General features: G+C 47.8%; 1 long non-coding RNA gene across 1 annotated transcript; it reads right to left on the bottom strand.

The window, feature by feature from the left end:
- Nucleotides 1-6,658: 6,658 nt before the first annotated feature.
- LOC138522648 (uncharacterized) lies at nt 6,659-7,570 on the bottom strand. Its single transcript, XR_011283324.1, has 3 exons — nt 7,517-7,570; nt 7,371-7,426; nt 6,659-6,788 (listed from the first exon to the last, which is right to left on the bottom strand). It is a non-coding gene; the product is annotated as an uncharacterized lncRNA (long non-coding RNA).
- Nucleotides 7,571-19,854: the final 12,284 nt, after the last annotated feature.

The raw sequence follows: 19,854 nt of genomic DNA, 5'->3' as shown, positions 1-19,854 counted from the left end.
CCAATTTATCCTCAGTCTGCTTTAGGTTATCCTTGAACCTGTGGTTGGCACCTAAGACAAACTGCTATCAAATAAAGCAACATAATAAAGAAGTCTTTATAAACACCCACCTGGGCCTCCAGTTGGTTGGCTGGTGCAGATGGTGGAGTGTGCCCCGGCGCCACAGGGTCTTATTGGGCCATAATGTTGTCTGGGCATAACTACTAGGGACTCATGCTTCTGCCCTACATGCACCCTTTCATCCAGCCCCCAAGGAAAAACTGTGCGCCACTTATGCCAGGGGTAGCGGAAGTGACATCACACAACCCTTGACCCCCTGATGACATCACAGCAAGTGATGTCATTTGACCCCGCCCCGAAGTGATATCGTGGGAAACGATGTAACACGACCTTTCACCCATTGACAAAAAAGTGGCATTGCATAGTATTGTACACAACGAAAAATATGGTTATGATATCACTATGATGTGATGTACATTTCATACAAGAATGGATCACCATATATATCATTTAAGATCATTGTGTATAGGCCCATATGACCAAATTACTGTGAGTGCAAGCAGACATCCATGACCAAATGATACTGATGTGTCATGATATAGCACTTACGCTTAAGCGCTTTATATAGAAAAAATATACACCCAATATCACCCAACCTGTGTTGGTATTGTTTGTTTGTTTGTTTATTCACTTTTTATGCGCACCAGACCCGTAGGTAACAGGGCGCAGCTCATGGTACTCATTTATCAACCTCAGAAGGATGAAAGGCTGAGTTGAGGCGTTTAAGAACAGACTAAATCAGTGACTCACCCCCTGAAGTGTGCCTAAAATAAACATTTAATCGGTCTAGCAATTATTGTATAGAATTCCAGAAAGACACATTATTTGGTATTCCTATTCTTTCTTATTTAGGGTCAGTGCTGTAAGTGTTAGACTTGTGGAACTCCTGTTCTTATTTTTCTTCTTTTTTTAAGACACCTGAACAGGAAAGCCAGCTACTCCAGAAGTAAAGAGCCACATGGTGCTGGCCACAGCCCAGGAGCTTGCGTTACAATAAAGAGGTCGCAAGGGAGACCACAAAGGTCGTAGTTGCGACCTCTGGTGGCCCCTAAATGGCGTCCCTGCTTATGCTTCTGCTCACCATAAGAGCTTGTAAATTAACATGCCCACAGATCAGAATAGCGAGTACAACACTCGCCCCTTGCATTTGCTGATTGCAAATGTGACCCTTCAATATTCGTCACCATGCGAACACACGAAAAGATGCCCTATGTTCCTTTCATTATAATTGCAGCGGAACTCACAATTTCAAAGAATAGTCGATGCGAGAGGCAAGCTACCAGCGCGCTGATGAAGCCTGCCCAGTTACTTCACATGGCGCGCGGCTGCGAGGCGAGCTGCCAGCGTGCTGATGAAGCCTGCCCAGTTACCTCACATGGCGTGGGGCCACGAGGCGAGCTGCCAGCGTGCTGATGAAGCCTGCCCAGTTACCTCACATGGCGCGGGGCCACGAGGCGAGCTGCCAGCGTGCTGATGAAGCCTGCCCAGTTACCTCACATGGCGCGGCTGCGAGGCGAGCTGCCAGCGCGCTGATGAAGCCTGCCCAGTTACCTCACATGGCGCGGGGCCACGAGGCGAGCTGCCAGCGCGCTGATGAAGCCTGCCCAGTTACCTCACATGGCGCGGGGCCACGAGGCGAGCTGCCAGCGCGCTGACGAAGCCTGCCCAGTTACCTCACATGGCGCGGGGCCACGAGGCGAGCTGCCAGCGCGCTGATGAAGCCTGCCCAGTTACTTCACATGGCGCGCGGCTGCGAGGCGAGCTGCCAGCGTGCTGACGAAGCCTGCCCAGTTACTTCACATGGCGCGCGGCTGCGAGGCGAGCTGCCAGCGTGCTGATGAAGCCTGCCCAGTTACCTCACATGGCGCGGGGCCACGAGGCGAGCTGCCAGCGTGCTGATGAAGCCTGCCCAGTTACTTCACATGGCGCGCGGCTGCGAGGCGAGCTGCCAGTGTGCTGATGAAGCCTGCCCAGTTACTTCACATGGCGCGCGGCTGCGAGGCGAGCTGCCAGTGTGCTGATGAAGCCCAGTTAGGCGTGCTGCCGCCATTTTGACGATGGCCACCTTATTCAGCATTTGCTGAGAGATCATTGTATTAATCGATGTCACTTCAAAACCGTGAAACAAAAAGCTGGATCAAATTGTTACTACAAGGAGCGTAATATAAAAAGATAATTCAAACCAAAATGCCAGTCTGGGTAAGTGACTGATTCGAAATACTTAATACCAATAGCGCAACTACCGACATCGGCCTGTTGCCCATCTGCCTGATGCACCTGCTTCACTCTAGCACACTGGCAAACATGTGTTGGAAAAGTGGCCCCCATTTGAGACCCCTGGGCCAAAAGCCCCATAGGCCAGTCCCACCCGAACCTGCAATAAAAACACAGGCCTGTCCTAGCGTGCACCAGCCTGTGCAGTAAAATCAAAGGCCTGTCCTAGCACGCACCAGCCTGTGCGGTACCTGGACTTGGCCGAGAAAATCGCTGTACATGTCTGTGCCCTAACAAACGTGGGTGCCATATCACCCATTGTTCAATACACCTCGTTATTTCATTTCCTTAACAAAAGCTGGTGTACCACAGCAGCCCAAATTGTAGGTTATCCCCTGTGCTACCCACTGCCGGCAAAGCTGGGGCACCACAGCAGCCCACATTATAGGTTACCCCCCTATGCTACCCACTGCCGGCACAGCTGGGGCACCACAGCAGCCCACATTGTAGGTTATCCCCTGCACTACCTACTGCCGGCAAAGCTGTTGCACCACAGCAGCCCACATTGCAGGTTATACCCTGCGCTACCCACTGCGGGCAAAGCTGGGGCACCACAGCAGCCCACATTGAAGGTTATCCCCTGCGCTACCCACTGCGGGCATAGCTGGGGCACCACAGAAGCCCACATTGTAGGTTATCCCCTGCGCTACCCACTGCTGACAAAGCTGGTGGCTCCACAGCAGCCCACATTGCAGGTAATCCCCTGCGCTACCCACTGCCGGCAATACTGGGGCACCACAGCAGCCCACATTGCAGGTTACCCCCTGCGCTACCCACTGCCAGCAAAGTTGGTGCACCACAGCAGCCCACATTGTAGGTTATCCCCTGCACTACCCACAGCTGGCAAAGCTGGTGCACCACAGCAGCCCACATTCAGGTTATCCCCTGCACTACCCACTGCCGGCAAAGCTGGTGCACCACAGCAGCCCACATTGCAGGTTATGCCCTGCACTACTGTGGGATGTATTAACCCATTTTTGCTCTACCATGCAGCATCCCTGTGTTCTGATGGTGCCAAAAATCCTAACATGGCCGCTAAACCCTCATGCGTGCCAAAACCTATGGAAATCGTGCTTTGCAACACAAAAAGACGGCTGCCAAATCTGCCATGCATGTTGTCAGTGGTGGAACAGAGAGCGCACTCCTGAATCATGTCACTGGGCTGCCCAACAAGTAAAAATGGAGCACAGAGGGAAAAGCAGTGCTTTGCTGAAGGAAATCCAAAATCTTGCTTTGAAATCCTTTTTATTGGTTGCTGAAACTGCAGAATGCCGGTATAAAACACCCTCAAACATCCAATATTCTTGCTGGGTGTTACAATTCATTTAGTTCAAGAAATCATGATGAACCTGCAATTTCATGAAAAGCTGAAATTGTCAAAAAAAAAATCCACAGCAAATGTTGCCTGCCTGTGGAATCTGTCAAAATCTCGGCGCAGTACCCTCAGCTGCCTGAATGACTGCTGTCAGAAGCCTGCATTAAAACTTTAAACTTATACAACTGAAATCTAATGTCTGAAATCTAAGTGACCTGTTATTGAGAGTGACCTAGGTTGTAACTGTTAATCCCATGGTTTAGGATATGTAATTAGTGTTCTAGCTGCTTGTTTTGAAATTACAAGTTTGTTTGAAGCAAAGGAAAAATGCAACAGAAAATAACTTTGGAATTTAAGCTTGACTCAAAGTCACCAAACCAGTTTAACAGCTTCCCCCACAGAGGCCAGGCATCTCTCTCCACCAGGAATTTACACCTATGTGATGATTATGGGGTGGGGGAAGAATTTGGTCTGCCAGGGGAAGAAGACAATGGACTTCCTCCAGTCAAAGGAAGGCTAAGTGTGAAGGGTCGTAAAATGGCCTGGGCCCAGGAGGAACTGGGAGGAGACTGCTTCTGAGCTGCAGGGAGAAGAAGGAGGCAGAGACAAACAGCCATTTGTGGCTGGACATACACAAAGAACATTTTGTTTAAATACATATAACTTACTAAGTAAAAATGTGAAAATTATAGAAATAACAGCATTCTTAATGTGATTTCTGGATGCACGGGTGAAGAGGTGCCAGAACTCTGTGGCATGTTCTAGGAGGAAATGGCGGAAATTGTGATATTACACAAAATGTATTTTGGATAGAAGCATGAAACTTCATATACTTATGCCCATATTCAATGTGCACATTTGTGGAAATTTGCTCTGAAATTGTACCTTGTGTTCCGGACAAAAAGGGCAAAATTCTGTAAAAAGCATACACAAGATCTAACAGTGACGGGGTTTGGAGGAATATCTGCTACACAAAATATGTAATCTATATATGTTATTGTCCTAGAGGTTGCACATTTGTAAATATGTATTGTACCCAAAGTAGATTTTGTGATCAAGAAGCGAAGGGTGGACTCTAGGCCTCGTAAAACCACATCATCATGATGACACATGTTTTTCTCCTCCTATCACGGGAGAGAGGAGACCCTGACCAATCCCTAGCAAGAGGAGCACGCTTAGGATAATCCAGCACACACACCCCTTCATCATAAGCATAAATAGAGACAGCTCAGACTGAAAAAGGACACACAGATTCACCCACAAACCGATTGCTGGCGGAGCACCCTGTCACAGAACCATCCATCTTCCTTGCTCCAGACTCCAGAAACTTAAAAAGCAGAAAGGCCCATCAAATAGCTGAGCCATTCTCAGCTAGGCCTTAAATTCCAGAACCCATCCCACAACCTAAGGGCAATCAAACAAACAGCCGGGCTGTGCTGTACTGCTGACTGCTGAAATAATTATCATCAGAACCAAGAGATCCGATCCAGTCCTGTGTCGAGCTGTGACCAGAGCCATTGCAGACCCGATCCAGTTCTGTGCCGTGCTGTGAACAGACCCAGTCCAGTCCGGTGTGCCCAGCTATCTATCCCAGACCCAGACTCCCTTCCCTGACCAGAAATCTTGACGGACCAGAATCCTGACGGGTCCGTGTAAAAACATATCTAGTGAGTATCTATAGATAGGACTGTGCCACTAGCATATGTACTGTCCATAGCAATCCCTGTCTTAAAACCATCCTATCTTGTATTCAGAACCGGTGGTGTTAGGAGTATTTTTGAATTGTCAGAACTTTCTTGCGCTAAGTTTCTCTCATTTGTTTTCTAAAATCATAAATCATTAGTGTTGTGAATAAATAAATTGAATCCCAGAAAGAAAGTGAGTATCCACCACGTGAAGGGTCCCTGGCCAGTGCTGTGGAGATTCATTTGTGGCATTCTCTTTTTCTATAGTCATAGTCGACTATAAGAAATCCCATTTGTCTTTTAAAAGTGCATTCCTGTTTTGCCATTCTTCTGCCTGTCTCAGAAAAACAACCTCAACTAAAACATCCATAACTCATTCAAAATTTCAATGTCTGATTGTAGCTAACATCCACAGCTTTAATTTGCATCCAATTCCAAAACCGCATTCCAAATCCATATAGTTCTCCTGACATTGCGATTATCGCGCACTGAAAAGCTTGCTGCACATTTTTGTTTAAGGAAATTTTGACACGTGTAAAACAGCTTTTGATTGCTCTCGACCTCAGTTTTAAGATTTCACATTGCTTCTTAGTACCAAATCATTGTTAGTGTTTGTCTGTAACTATACAAAGCGGCTCCCAAAACAATTTAAACAATTTCAGCAGTTTAGCCCATATTTAGTGTTTTTGCACAATCCATTCTCAGATAACTTTAAAAACCATTTTGACAGCTTGCCAATCAATTCTGTTTTTCTCTTGTGTTGCTGGGGGGAAATGGGATTGAGATATTTTTTTGAATTTTGCCATTCCTGAAACCTGTTCTCTCCTCCTATCTCTTTACATTGTCTATTGGGGGGTTGAGGGGTCTGCAGGGGGAAATAGTAACCACACTGCTATATGTTCTGAACACACACACAAAAATATTATTTCTGTGCTGAATTGCTTTGCTCACTATTGCTCCTTGTGCATTAAAGAGATTGCTTAGTGTTACCTCACCCCAGTGGTGAGTATTGTATACCCATTAAACATAGTGTGAATAATTGTAAATACATAAATAAATATTTAACTTTGCAAACCAACCTGATTCCTGCAAAACAGAAAAACTGAGGTGTGCCAGGTTAAATAGCGCTTGAGTAATTGAATATTACAAAATCAAATCGATTGAACCTCGAAGGATTGGCTGCAGCACCCTGAGGGAAAAGCGGGCACCTCAAACCCACTTAACAAGACAAATGGAACAATGGGTATTCCCCCATTATGGATGCGCTGCCAGCAAAACAATTATGAAATAGAGATGTCCTCTCGCACACTTCCTGTGCGATAATTGATCTGGTTAACACAATAATGAAAGTTTTATAAGTTTAATCTTCATCACATCCAATGTGTGTTGTGGCGTGACAGAGTGATATGCCAACACGTGTTTCGACCTCTCTCGGTCTTTCTCAAGGCAAAACTCTGTACAGCAAATGAAATATACAATTTTGTAATGCATAAAAATCCCCATTAGTAATCCAGGACATGAAATACAGTGAGCACAACAAACAAGGGTAATGGCAAGTGCATATATACATTACCAGCAGGATGGATGTAGCAACATTGTCACAGGCAGCATATAAAGAAAAAATTCAAGAAAAAAGAATACAAAATAAAAGAACATGTCATTGTTTATATGTATATGATTGGAGTAACATGCGACAATATTCTAAACTAACATCAATACGCAGTTAATACAATTGATGTGCTACCCAGTGCTTGTCCACAAGAGGTGTAAATGTTGTGCATGTGGATCTCCATGCACCATAATAACAATGTGTATATCTTCTGAATTTAAATTCGTGCATGTCATCGCCAGGTGCCAAAAAACCACCAAAACAGCACACATCACCGAACCCATTGGGTCAAAGCTAGAATTAGGTCAAAGATACCCCATGCGATGTTGAAATAAGAAACCAGTTAAAATTGGTAAACACCAGAAAATCCCATTCCCACACCCTGTAAGGGTAACACGATGCCAAACTCGAATTTAAACGAAATTACCATAGATTGATTGGGTAGTGTTAAATGTCTTGGGTTTATTATCACGCCTGAAAAATCTAGAGAAACAAATCATGCATAAGTCAAAGATGTGAAACCGCTTGAAATCAGTAAAAATATTTCAAAGGGTGAACCATTACCTTCCTTACCAAAGTTTGAATTATGTCAATGCGAGCAATCTAATTCAGTAAAAACGTCCCGCCTGAAATGGCATGTCTGTTAGAGTAAACCACAACATCCGTTAATATAAAACAGTTCGCGAGGGGCCGATTCTTGTTTCATCATAAACACTGAACATTAAAAGTGTACGAGCCCCTTACTGTCATTAATCTCTCGTCTACATTGAATCCTGTTATGCTGTGTATATCTAAACGCGGTGCGATCGGCATACCCATTTAATGAGAAAACGAAAGAATTTAGAAAAAAGCACCCTCCGAACACGTGATGGATAATCACGTGTGCGGCGCCGTGCGCGAATAACACATCCGAAGCAAAAGAAGTCGCGATCACATGGAGATTGATCACGTGTGCAAACACGGATCACCTGCAACATTAACACAAAGACTAGAAGGATAACATCGAGGAAAACCTCGATGAGATGCATGAAATAAAAAAGAGAAATTATATATACCAATCCACGTCGTTTTATAAAATGAAATAAGTATAAATGCAGATCGCCAAAAACAGTAACCAATTGGGAATACAAAATAATAATAATATTGTATAGATTAAATTAGCCCATGGGTCAAGCGATAGTCCAAATAACTCCTGCAATGACACGCACGAACAGAAAATCCCCCGTATGTCACATACCCTCACCATCTACAAGAACACATGCAGTTCCGTGTCGCTGTTAAGTCCCAACCTGATTCCTGGTTCAGTGTGACCGGGGGGTGAGGGGCATGATATGAGTGGTACATCGTTCAGAATAAAAGAACTTTTTAGACACAAATAAATAAGGATTTCTTTTGTGCATTACACGCTAGGCGTTGATTTAGGTGAAGTGCCGGATCAAAATCACTACCCACTGCCGTCAAAGCTGGGGCACCAAAGAGGGCGCTAGAGAGCCAAACAAGATGGCTGCTCCTTGGCGAGCTCCCCATAAATCCTGTGCAATCCGGGTAGTCTCGGTGGACAAAAACTGCATCTTCAACCTGCATCCCTAGCAGCTGCCCACGATAAGAGACGCCCCCAAAACGCGCGACGCTCCGAGCCCTAGCAGACACGGAACCGGGGTCACTGCGCTGTGGGCGCGAAACAGCCATCTTGGCAGGCCCGCAACCCCCAGGAAATCCTCCGATCCCGGGTGAGGCATCGCCGCAGAGCAAGACCAGAGGCGAGCCGCTGGCTGAGTGCATTGACCTCCCCCTCCCCCTTGCAAGTGATCAGCAGCCACAGGCCCCAAGTCGGGGGACCCCCCATAATACAAACAATGCCGGGGTGGGGCGACCAGAAGAGGACTGCGGCGGAGTGGAGGCGGTTTGGGAGGGCCGCCGTAGCTGTTATGCGGCGCTCGCGGCCCCCGTTTGAGGGACCTCCTCTGCCCAACAGCACTCGGCGGGTCCCAAGTGCCGCGGCCGGCCCAGCCATTCCATCCGCTGCCAGCCCGAATTCTGGACCAGCTATCCACACACCAGCTGGTGGCGGAGTCGAGGCTCCGGCACCAGCACCGGACGCCAGAGCAGCGGTAGGAGCTGACCGTCCCGGCCACAGACCGCCTTGACTGCAGCGTAACATGGAATGAGAGCAGCGGTGCAGATCCCAAGGTAGGAGAAGCCCCCGCCGCGCCCCAGAAGTGCTCTTAGGGGGGCTGACTAAGACCCACAGCTATAGCCGGGGCACCAATATCCCCCCCAAGCCTCCTCAAGCGCTGCGCCTGAGGCCTCGAAGCACCTGGACGTTCTGACTCCTGGTGACACAGCGTGGGCACCGCACCCCCATCACAGCCCAAGAAAGCGTTTCTCCACATTACCACGCGGCCCCATAACCTGCCCGCTGACCAACATTTAAATACCAGTGAGCTACCCACTCAATTGGACCAAACTCCTGGGGGGCCCAGCAAAAATAAAAACATTGCAAACCAAAACTCAAGCCGGAGTCGGACCTCCTCCCCCCACCACGTACATATAATAAAACAATTCATTAGTCTCCTAGACCCAGCGTGGAGACAGCTGGGGTCACTGTCTTATTCTCACTGTGGTGCCGGAACCCGGAAATAAACTCAATTGCCTCCTGACGGCCTGGGGGCCCCTCGCCTTCACCGCATCCAAAACACAGTGCACGTGAGATAGTAGCCTCAGTGAAGCAGCGCACCCTGGTCTCCGCCCGCATCGCCCGCCCCTGAAAGACCCCATCACCCTAGTGCTGCAACAGCCAAACGAGTGTATGGCGCTCAACACCCAAAGGGGCCTACAGGGCCGCCCAGAGGAAATTCATGCCCTGGAGAAGCTGGGTGGCGGGGGAGAACACATTGTTGAAACCACAGCTTGATCCTACTGCCAGATTAGCACTGACGCAGTGCAGACTTTGGGACTCTTGCTCCGCTGCATACAGCCCTGGCACGAGGCCCCCAGGGAGTCCACCTCTTAGTGATCCCACTACTCGCCCACCCAAACTGTTCCGCACTGCTAGCACATGAGAACAAGCACTTAAGGCAAGCTCCCCTGGAGACCACCCTGGGCCTGCGAACTGGGTCCTGCTTCCTTGCCACCCCAACTAGTACACTAACACGACACTCACAGATTGCCATGGGGAAAACCGACAAATCCCAACGGAAATTGAATTTCGATGCTGGCACCTCCACTAAAACACAACAAGGCAACACCAAATCCCCAACACACGAAACAACTCAAGACGAAGATTCCACCCAACCCCTCGATATCAGGGAAATCCTCCTAGAATTGAAAGCTGGGATTGGGAATCTGGACAATATCTCCTCCAAGGTAGACCAACTACAACACTGGTTGGATAATCATACCGCACGCCTAGACACAGTTGAACAGCGAATATCAGACCTCGACGACAGCACCAACACCCTTACCACCAGAGTGTCAACATTAGAAACACAGATGAAAATGGCTAACGCCCGCAACGAAGACTTGGAAGGACGCTCTAGAAGGAACAATGTGAGGATTGTGGGGGTCGTAGAGCACCAACCACAGATGAAAATGGAAGATTATGTGGAGAAGATGTGTACAGACATTTTTGGGTCAGAAGCCCTGTCCCATTTCTTTGTCATCGAAAGAGCCCAAAGGGTCCCGGCGACGAGACCAATCCCAGGTGCGCCACCCCGCCCAATCATAGCTAAAATACTTAACTATAAAGATCGAGACATGATCCTGAGATTGGCGAGGAAAAAAGGCGCTCTATAACACGATGGCAACGCCATCCATTTCTATCCCGACTTCTCACCCACTGTCCAAGCGCAAAGAAGAAGTTTCACACACGTCAAACATAGGCTACGCCTGAACCAAATACCATACTCGATGCTCTTCCCGGCCTGACTCAGGGTGCAACATAATGGAAAGGTTCATTTCTTCCAAACACCTGAAGAAGCCAACATCTATCTGGACCAGGCAGGCTGCAGACACCCCAGCAACAACCCAGCCCTACCACAGATGGAAAGAGCCAGGAGAAACCTGGCGTAAACAACCACATACTCAACGACAACCCCACCGAGCCACAACACTAAAGAAAGTCAAACCATGGGGCCGCAGACTTGGGAGGCTCCAAGCGCCCCTTGCACAGCAAATCCAAAGTCCAACAGCCGAATGCTGTTGGAGAGGGCCAAGCCTACGAGCGAGTTGGAGATGGCTCGTAGGACTGAGCCCCAGCTGAACGTTATCAGGGAGGGGATCCAAGACGAGCAAGTTGGGGTTTGCTCGCGAAACAGGGAGGGAAACAGTTGTCAAGTTAAGATTGCCTAATTTGTACATGTTTGTCCAGTGGAACATGCACCGACAAAGTCAGGCCCCCAGCTCAGATGACTCAGTGACCCGGTCAGGGGCCCGCCGGACCTGGAACGTCCCACACCTACATCCGCAAAGCCTAAGCCGATCAGCCAAAACCACCAAGTAGAGCCATCTACACTCTGGCGGCTCCAACAACTAGAAGTTTCTAAGAAAATTCAAAGTAGTTAGCTGGAATATCAAAGCAGGCAATCAACCAGCTAAAACAAGGAAAATAATTAAATATTTACGTTGGCACAAAATTGACGTGGCCCTCATCCAAGAGACCCACCTGCGCCCTACCTCAGAAAACCACAGAATTCAACACACCGCTCGACCCCAGCAAGGAAACAATGCACCAAACATCATTGACACCATCTAAAGCGAGCCTACAAATCACTGAAAAATGCAACGCCTACAACCTCAGAGACATCTGGAGAAAGAAACACTGGAACTCCCGGGAATATACTTTCTACTCTTGGGTACAAAAGTCCAGCTCGAGACTCGACTATATACTAGTGTCAGCGCACTCCAGACTCCAATGGGGCGATTGCCAGATCCTGCCAAAAACGCTCTCAGACCACTCGGCAGTCACCCTAGAGTGTATCATATCCCGGAACAATGGCATGAGACCCTCCTGGAGGTTTAAACACGGAGCCCTCCAGGACCTGGTCTTCGCCGACGAACTGCGAACCGAATTGAAGTCTTTTCTCGAAGTGAATCAAGGCACGGTCACATCTGCCGGCACACTTTGGGAAACACTAAAGTGTTTCATCAGAGGAGTCAGCCTTGCCAAGGAAAACGGGATCCTAAAATTAATACGGAATGAACTGGCGGCCAGCGAAAATCGCCTAAAGACACTTGAACAGACCCAGCTAACTACGAATGACCCCAGCATCACAGCAGAACTTAAACTGGAAATAGAAACCTTCAGAACTGCAGCAGAAAGGGAGGTCAAATTCCTCGGAAGACACCACAAAATCTGTAACTACAGCGAGGGACAGAGACCTGGAACTCTCCTAGCCAGATTGGTCATGGCAGACAGGAAACCTACAGCAATTGAATCCATTTTAGACCAATCGGGTAACCTCGTTTTTCTATCAAAACTTATATGACTCTCACTACACCATGAACCCCGACGACATAGGGCAATACCTGAACACGATAGAGCTCTATTGGACGAGCGCCGAACTCCGGGAGCCCCTGAGTGCGCCCATCGCCTTAGAAGAATTCCTAGAAGCTATCAAAATACTGCCAAACACCAAAGCCCCCAGTCCGGATGGCCTGACTGGTGAATTTTACAGATTCTTCGCAGAAGTCCTGGCCCCACTCCTGCTCGCAGTCTACGAGGAAGCCATAGAGAAAGACCAGCTACCACCAACACTCTACAAGGCAAACATCATCCTGCTTCATAAACCCGGCAAACCACAGGAAGACTGCGCCTTCTATAGGCCGATATCGCTAATCAACTTGGACAACAACATTTTCGCCAAAATTCTTACTAAGAGACTATTGCCGCTAATGCCCGCATTAGTACTGACGGATCAAGCTGGGTTCTTCCCAGGCAGAAACACAACATTCGTTCTACGGAGAATGTTCAGAGTGATGGGTGCCCTCGACCCGGAGTCATTGGCAGTGGCAGTCCTACTACATGCTGAGAAAGCTTTTGACTCCGTTGAGTGGCCCTTTCTCTTCGCAGTTCTTGAAAGGATGGGCCTCAGAAAACGATTTATATAGATGATTGCCCTCCTGTACAAAAAAACGGCATCCAACATTGCCCCACTGAAATCCTCCTACGGCGAGGGATAAGATAAGGCTGCCCGCTATCAGCACTACTGTTTGCTCTGGTTATGGAACCCCTGGCATCGGACCTGCGACTGTACCACCTACACATAGGCCTTACACTGGGTCCCCACAAACTAATAGTGTCATTATACGCCGACAATGTTGCACTCCTCCTCCATAACCCCTGAGAAAACCTGAACCCGACAATGCGAACAGTCCTCAAGTTTGGCAACTTCACCGGACTAAAAATTAACAGCTCGAAATCAATCATTTTCCCCCTTACCGACTCTACAGACAAATTCGCAGACGATTTTGGCTTTAAATGGCAACATTCAAAGGTCAAATACCTGGGCATATTCTTGTCCATGTCAAGCCGCAACGTCATGCTCATGCTAGACAATTACGAAAGCATGCTGATAACAATCCAAAGTAAAGTAAACAGATGAAAAACACTCCTGCTTATTCTATGGGGCAGAATAGCCTTAGTAAAGATGATAATCCTTCCTAAATTACTCTATCTCTTTGCACTCCTTCCAGTGAGAAGTATACCAGGAATCCCGATCACATCGGAGAAAGTCTTCCAACAGTGGACTCAAAAACTACAAATCGATACACTTGGCAATCTCTTCCCAGAAGACACATTTATCTCTTTGCAACAAATACATAAGAAAGGAGGTGACAATGCCCTAGATACTTTCATTTATTACAGAGTCAGACACACTCTTCAAGCCGTGGTGCCCACATTCCCTCAACAACCCCCAACTTGGCCATCGCTACACAAAATCATACAAGCACAGGGAGAAGGCTGTCTAGTAACAAATATCTATAAAACCCTAGTCACAGGAAAGCCCTCGAGTTGCCTACACTCGTGGAGAAGATGGCAAAGGTCCCTCATCCAAATGATACCTGAAGGAGACTGGGCGTATATACGAAGACTCACCTCACGAAAAAGGTGGGAATAAACTCGAGATACAAGCAGATACGCTTTAATTACGTCCACCAAACATACTACACTCCGGTAAAACTACATGCCCAAAGAGCAACGATCTCTGCTGCATGTACCCGATGCGGTCACCCAGAAGCAGACTTTATCCATCTTGCATGGTCCTGTCCCGAAATAGCCAAGTTCAGCTCAACCACAATCCAATGCTAACCCTGCTGAGCTTGACCAACCAACTACCGGAATATACCAGAAGACTAGCGAATCTACTGCTTGTCCTAGCACGCAGACGAATTGCATGCAACTGGGGGAGAGGACCATGTCACGTACTGTCAGGACGTTGAAACTAGCTACCTCAGAACACTACCCCTCCACGCCCGACCCCTAGACATCTGGGGCCTGTACATATCATACCTGCTGACAACAGATGAAGACACACAGTCGCAGAGCCCGTCCAGAACGCAAAACAAAAGAGATCCACCAGAGTCTACAAGAGAGACATCAGATACAACACAACACACGAGCTGCCAACTCTAAGCAAAACAACTAACTATTTGCCTGAGAGCGGACAGAGGGAAAAAAAAGAGGTGGGTGAGGGGTGCGACTCAGGAGAGAGAAGGAGGGCCTGTGATTGCGGACCGGTGCATAGTCTTGTTTCTGTAAATTTTAACTATGTTTACCAGAAAAATAATACAGAAAGTTTTAAAAAAAAGAAAATGCTGCTGCCACCATGACCCGGCGTGCTGGGAACAGTAGTTCTGCCTGGCCTATTTGTTCTACAATTCACCATACCGGTTACCAAGGATTAAATGAGCAGGTGTGAAACCAACACCCTACGACTGGGGCCCTAACATATAGCGTTAAGCCACTATCCGACCAAATACACATGCAGATTCAAATTCCAAAGTTTCGCACCAGAAACCAGAACAAGGGCAGAAAAAGAAGAAAGCCTTATGAAATGTGCAAGTAAATATTCTGAAAGGTTCTTAAGCCTGAACTCCCACACTGCACATTTATTGCCATACATTGCTTATTGAAGGAGGAAGACTTAATAAAATGAGTCCAAGGTCAAGGTTTTTTTCTCTTTTTCTAAATAATATCTAAAAAAGTCCAGAAGCTGGGTAAAGATGGAAAGACAAGGAACGGACCTGCAGAACTGCACAATAACCTTGTATTTAGTTGGGCTATAAGAGAAATGTATTTTAATGTTAAGGTGAGTGGCATGAAGTGTGTGTCCAATCTTTCCTAGGTTCCACAAGACTATATGCCTATCCGATGTACTGACTTATGGGGACTTTTGTATGGATCTATATATCTCTATATATCTATATCTATATGTTTGTAATGCGCCGAAAGCCCGCGGGCATCAGGGCGCGGCAGACCGGTAATAATAATTTCCAGTTGGCACCGCAAGGATCTCGCTAACCTAGCAAAGGCTGCAAGTATTTGGGAATTGACAATTTATTGGAAGAGGAAAGTTTTCAGTGCTTTCCTGAAACTGATATAGTTACCCTCTTGTCTCAGGGCACAGGGATAAAGAGAGGTTGCAGTAAGCTGGGTACTCGTGCCCCTCTCCCTCTACTCCCACTCACCACCGACACACGTGCACACATACTTCCTCAGGCATTCATTTACCCAGCCTTTCCCAATAAGGTCAGTTACAAAGCAGAGTGTTTCCCACAAAAAGGCACAACACAAGAAGTACAGCAAGAAAGGTTAATAGGGGAAATTTACAGGATTGGGCCAATGTGAAAAACCAAAGAAGACATTTAAAGTAAACCTACTGTTGTGTCGTCCTCCTCACCCTCACCCCCCGGGGATTTCTTGGAACCACACTCAGTGACTCAAAACCTGAGCAGTGAGTGTCTTAGTCTTCAAGGTTTATTGAAGGCGTCTGTAGTTGGCTGTAATACAATGGGGAGATGATCTCACAGTACTTCTGGTTACGAGCAGGACTCACTTGGTTGACTTGTGCCAAAATGCTGGGTCAGAGTCTGTCTCTAACAAGCGCCAAGAGTACCAGGTGAACAGGAGGCTAACCTTAAGTTTCCAGTGGTTTTCTTCCTAGGACTCGCACCACCTCCCTTTCCAAGGTTCTGGTTCTCTAGTCTATAACTTCCATCTCTCACATCCTCAATGCTCCACTACTTTATCGTACCTATGGTGCCTTCTTCTACTCCATTCTCTCTCTGCACTAGGCTTTAAATGCACCTTCGTAATGCTCTACAATGTGTTTGTTCCTCCACCCAATCTGGACTCCACCCCTTTCAGTCTTGGCGGTTGGCTCTATCACCTCTATCACTTTGGTGCCCTTAAAAGCTGTATGTGTGAAAACTGAGGGCTTACATTTTAACAACTGCTATCTTTTTGGCATGTATAGGCATGTGTTAGCGAGACGCCTTTCTAGGCAAGGCGGCTTTAACAGATGGAAGTGTGCCCCCAAACTGTGTGAGAACCCAAGAAGTAGCTTGCACTGCAAGAATTGTATTGCAGCATAATAGGTCTTCTGCCGACAAGTGTCAGAAGGTAGCCTCTGCCTCAGACTTGTATGCTGAGACGAACATTCACCTGCAACATTGTTGCTTGATGATCTCATACTATGTCTGAACCTCTCTTTCCATTGAAATGCATGTGTGCTCTCCTCTATAAAAGCTCTATGCTTCGAAGGTGGGGGAGGAGGGTGGCTGAGCAGAGTCGCGTTCTGCCTTGGGGTTGCTGTTGTCATGTGTATGCTGGCTTTGCTAACTGCCATTAAAGATGTTCACCAATCCAAAATAAAAATAAAATGTTTTTAAAAATGCTGGGGCACCACAGCAGCCCACATTGTAGTTTATCCCCTGCACTACCCACTGCCAGCAAACCTGGGCCATCACAGCAGCCCACATTGTAGGTTACCCCCTGCACTACCCGCTGCCGACAAAGCTGGGGCACCACAGCAGCCCACATTGTAGGTCACCCCCTGCACTACCCACTGCCGGAAGCATAAAGCCCCACAGTTTTACCAGCACAATGCTCGCCTCACGCACATCAAAATTCCTGTACAACAGAAAATGAATATTTTACTGCCGTAATCCATGGTACATCTGCTACCGCTTCTTCGGGGCATCACGTCAGACATCCTAATTGTTTTTCATCCACAAACCGCCACAAAACTAAATGGCTGCACGCAGACAACATTCTTCCTCTACCCCTAAAAACACGTGCGCTCAAACATTCCAACATTTACACCCAGTTGAAATTCGGACCTCACCAGCGGCGCGGCTACACTCTGTTGAAATTCAGGCCCCACCAGCGGCACGGCGACCGACCAAGGGACTTCATTACATCCCCGATAAGCACACCGCAGCACAGCTACCGCCCAAGGGACCTCATTACACCTCATCCCTGATAAGCACACCGCACATCTACCACCCAAGGAACATAACACAAGCACACCGCGGCACACCTACCACCCAAGGGACATAACACAAGCACACAGCGGCACAGCTACCACCAAAGGAACATAATACAAGCACACCGCGGCACGGCGACCGCCCAAGAAACATAACACATTTCCAATATGCTGGCACCCCCTCGGCACGAGGAAGCATGCGAGGCACATCGACTTAGACTTCACATTACACTCAAACAGCGGACACTGTCTAATGCTCAGGGGCCACCCATTGCCAGAAACATAAGGGGAGAAGGCAGCCACAAGGGAGCAAAGGCACGACTGGCGCGCATTATAAGTACCCATTAAATTATTCATCTAAAGCATACGCATCTCAGCTACTCAAAGTCAAAGGCCCGTGCTCCAGGCAAGTTTTATTTAAAAACTGCGGCCATTTGCCAGCCAGTTATCCCAAAAGAAACCACCAAAACAGAAATTCACATATGCATCAGCACTGCGGTCTGTGTAGGGCGCTTGCCAAAACCCACAGTAGCATCAACACTCCCATGGAAAGCATTTTTACAAGCCAAAGACCACAAAACCATCAGCACAAAATGGACCCAAAATGGACCCACAACAAAAACTGGAGAAACAAGGCCCATTACAAAAACGGGTCATCCCTCTTAAGAAATGAGGCACAACATGAGAAACCCTAACAGTAGGAACACGACCATGGCGGCACAGCGACTGCCCACGACCACCCAGGTCAGAACAACAATGGACTTTCAAATAGCAATACAGCCAGCAAAAAAGTGAACCCGGCGGCCCGCGACCACCCAGGTCACAATAACAATAGCAATACAGCCAGCAAAACAGTGAACCCGGCGGCCCGCGACCCCCCAGGTAACAACAACAATGGACTTGCAAATAGCAATACAGCCAGCAAAACAGTGAACCCGGCGGCCCGCGACCACCCATGTCACAATAACAATAGCAATACAGCCAGCAAAACAGTGAACCTGGTGGCCCGCGACCCCCCAGGTAGCAAGAACAATGTACTTGCAAATAGCAATACAGCCAGCAAAACAGTGAACCCGGTGGCCCGGACCACCCAGGTAACAAGAACAATGGACTTGCAAATAGCGATACAGCCAGCAAAACAGTGAGCCCGGTGGCCGGACCACCCAGGTCACAACAACAATGGAATTTCAAATAGCAATACAGCCAGCAAAACAGTGAACCCGGTGGCCCGGACCACCCAGGTAACAAGAACAATGGACTTGGAAATAGCGATACAGCCAGCAAAACAGTGAACATGGCGCCCCGTGACCACCCAGGTCACAACAACAATGGACTTTCAAATAGCAATACAGCCAGCAAAACAGTGAACCTGGCTGCCCGCAACCACCCAGGTCACAACAATAACAATACAGCCAGAAAAACAGTGAACCCGGCGACCCGTGACCACCCAGGTCACAACAACAATGTACTTGCAAATAGCAATAAGGCCAGCAAAACAGTGAACCTAGCGGCACAGCAACCACCAATAACCATAAAAGGACAGCGCACCCTATCCGAATTGTCATGAATCAAAACATTGACAATAGAGCAACCTGCCAGCAGACAAGTGACTGCGCATCCCACAAGCAAAGTTGCATTCGTTTCAGCAACCCCGGCAGTGCGACCACACGGGGCATAATATAAACACTGCCATCGCTCCAAGGACACCATGGACGTACGTGCAAGGACGAACCGTACATTTTCTTATTCGATGCCTGCACAACCTGCCGCGTGGCAACCAACACCAAGGTAGTTTCTTCGAACGCACATAAACAAAAGATTAACTTTATTGGAGCATTACCCACTCCTGCAACTCTAACTACACCCAGCAAAAAACCACACTCTCGAGCACAGCGAAACAGGGACAGCCACCAACACAAAGTCGGAAGCACACGAAAGTAACACACAATTAACCCCCGCCGCACAGCGGCCGGCAAGCGAACACACAAAGCAACACAAATGGAATTGTAATTGTTTATTATGAGCTTAATACCCAGAGGTTTCTAAGCACGGACCCGGGGATGGAACCTGTGTTGCACTGTGTCGTCTTGCTTCCAAGGCAAGCGCTTTGCCCCTGAGCTATCCTCACGAGATTCCCATGCAATACATTGAGCCAAATGCCTTCCCCTTCTAACACATTGGACCGCAATACATTGTTGCGGGTGCACAATTGGGCCTTCTAAAATATGGACATTAATATATACTGTAATCACTAAACAAACCCTGCACCGCAGCAGCTTGCAAGGGAACGTGCCATTCGAAATGAAATGCCACTGTAAAACACCTTCAATCACGCACCAATGCGCTCGCGGCCCTGCAGCCGACAAAACTTGAATTGCTCCACAAGGCGACCCAACCCCAATGGAGCCACTGGCCGATAAACCA

This window comes from Ambystoma mexicanum, chromosome 1q, assembly GCF_040938575.1.
Source record: "Ambystoma mexicanum isolate Mex_15411 chromosome 1q, UKY_AmexF1_1, whole genome shotgun sequence".
Taxonomy (NCBI): Eukaryota; Metazoa; Chordata; class Amphibia; order Caudata; family Ambystomatidae; genus Ambystoma; species Ambystoma mexicanum.
This window is presented reverse-complemented; position numbering and strand designations above follow the sequence as displayed.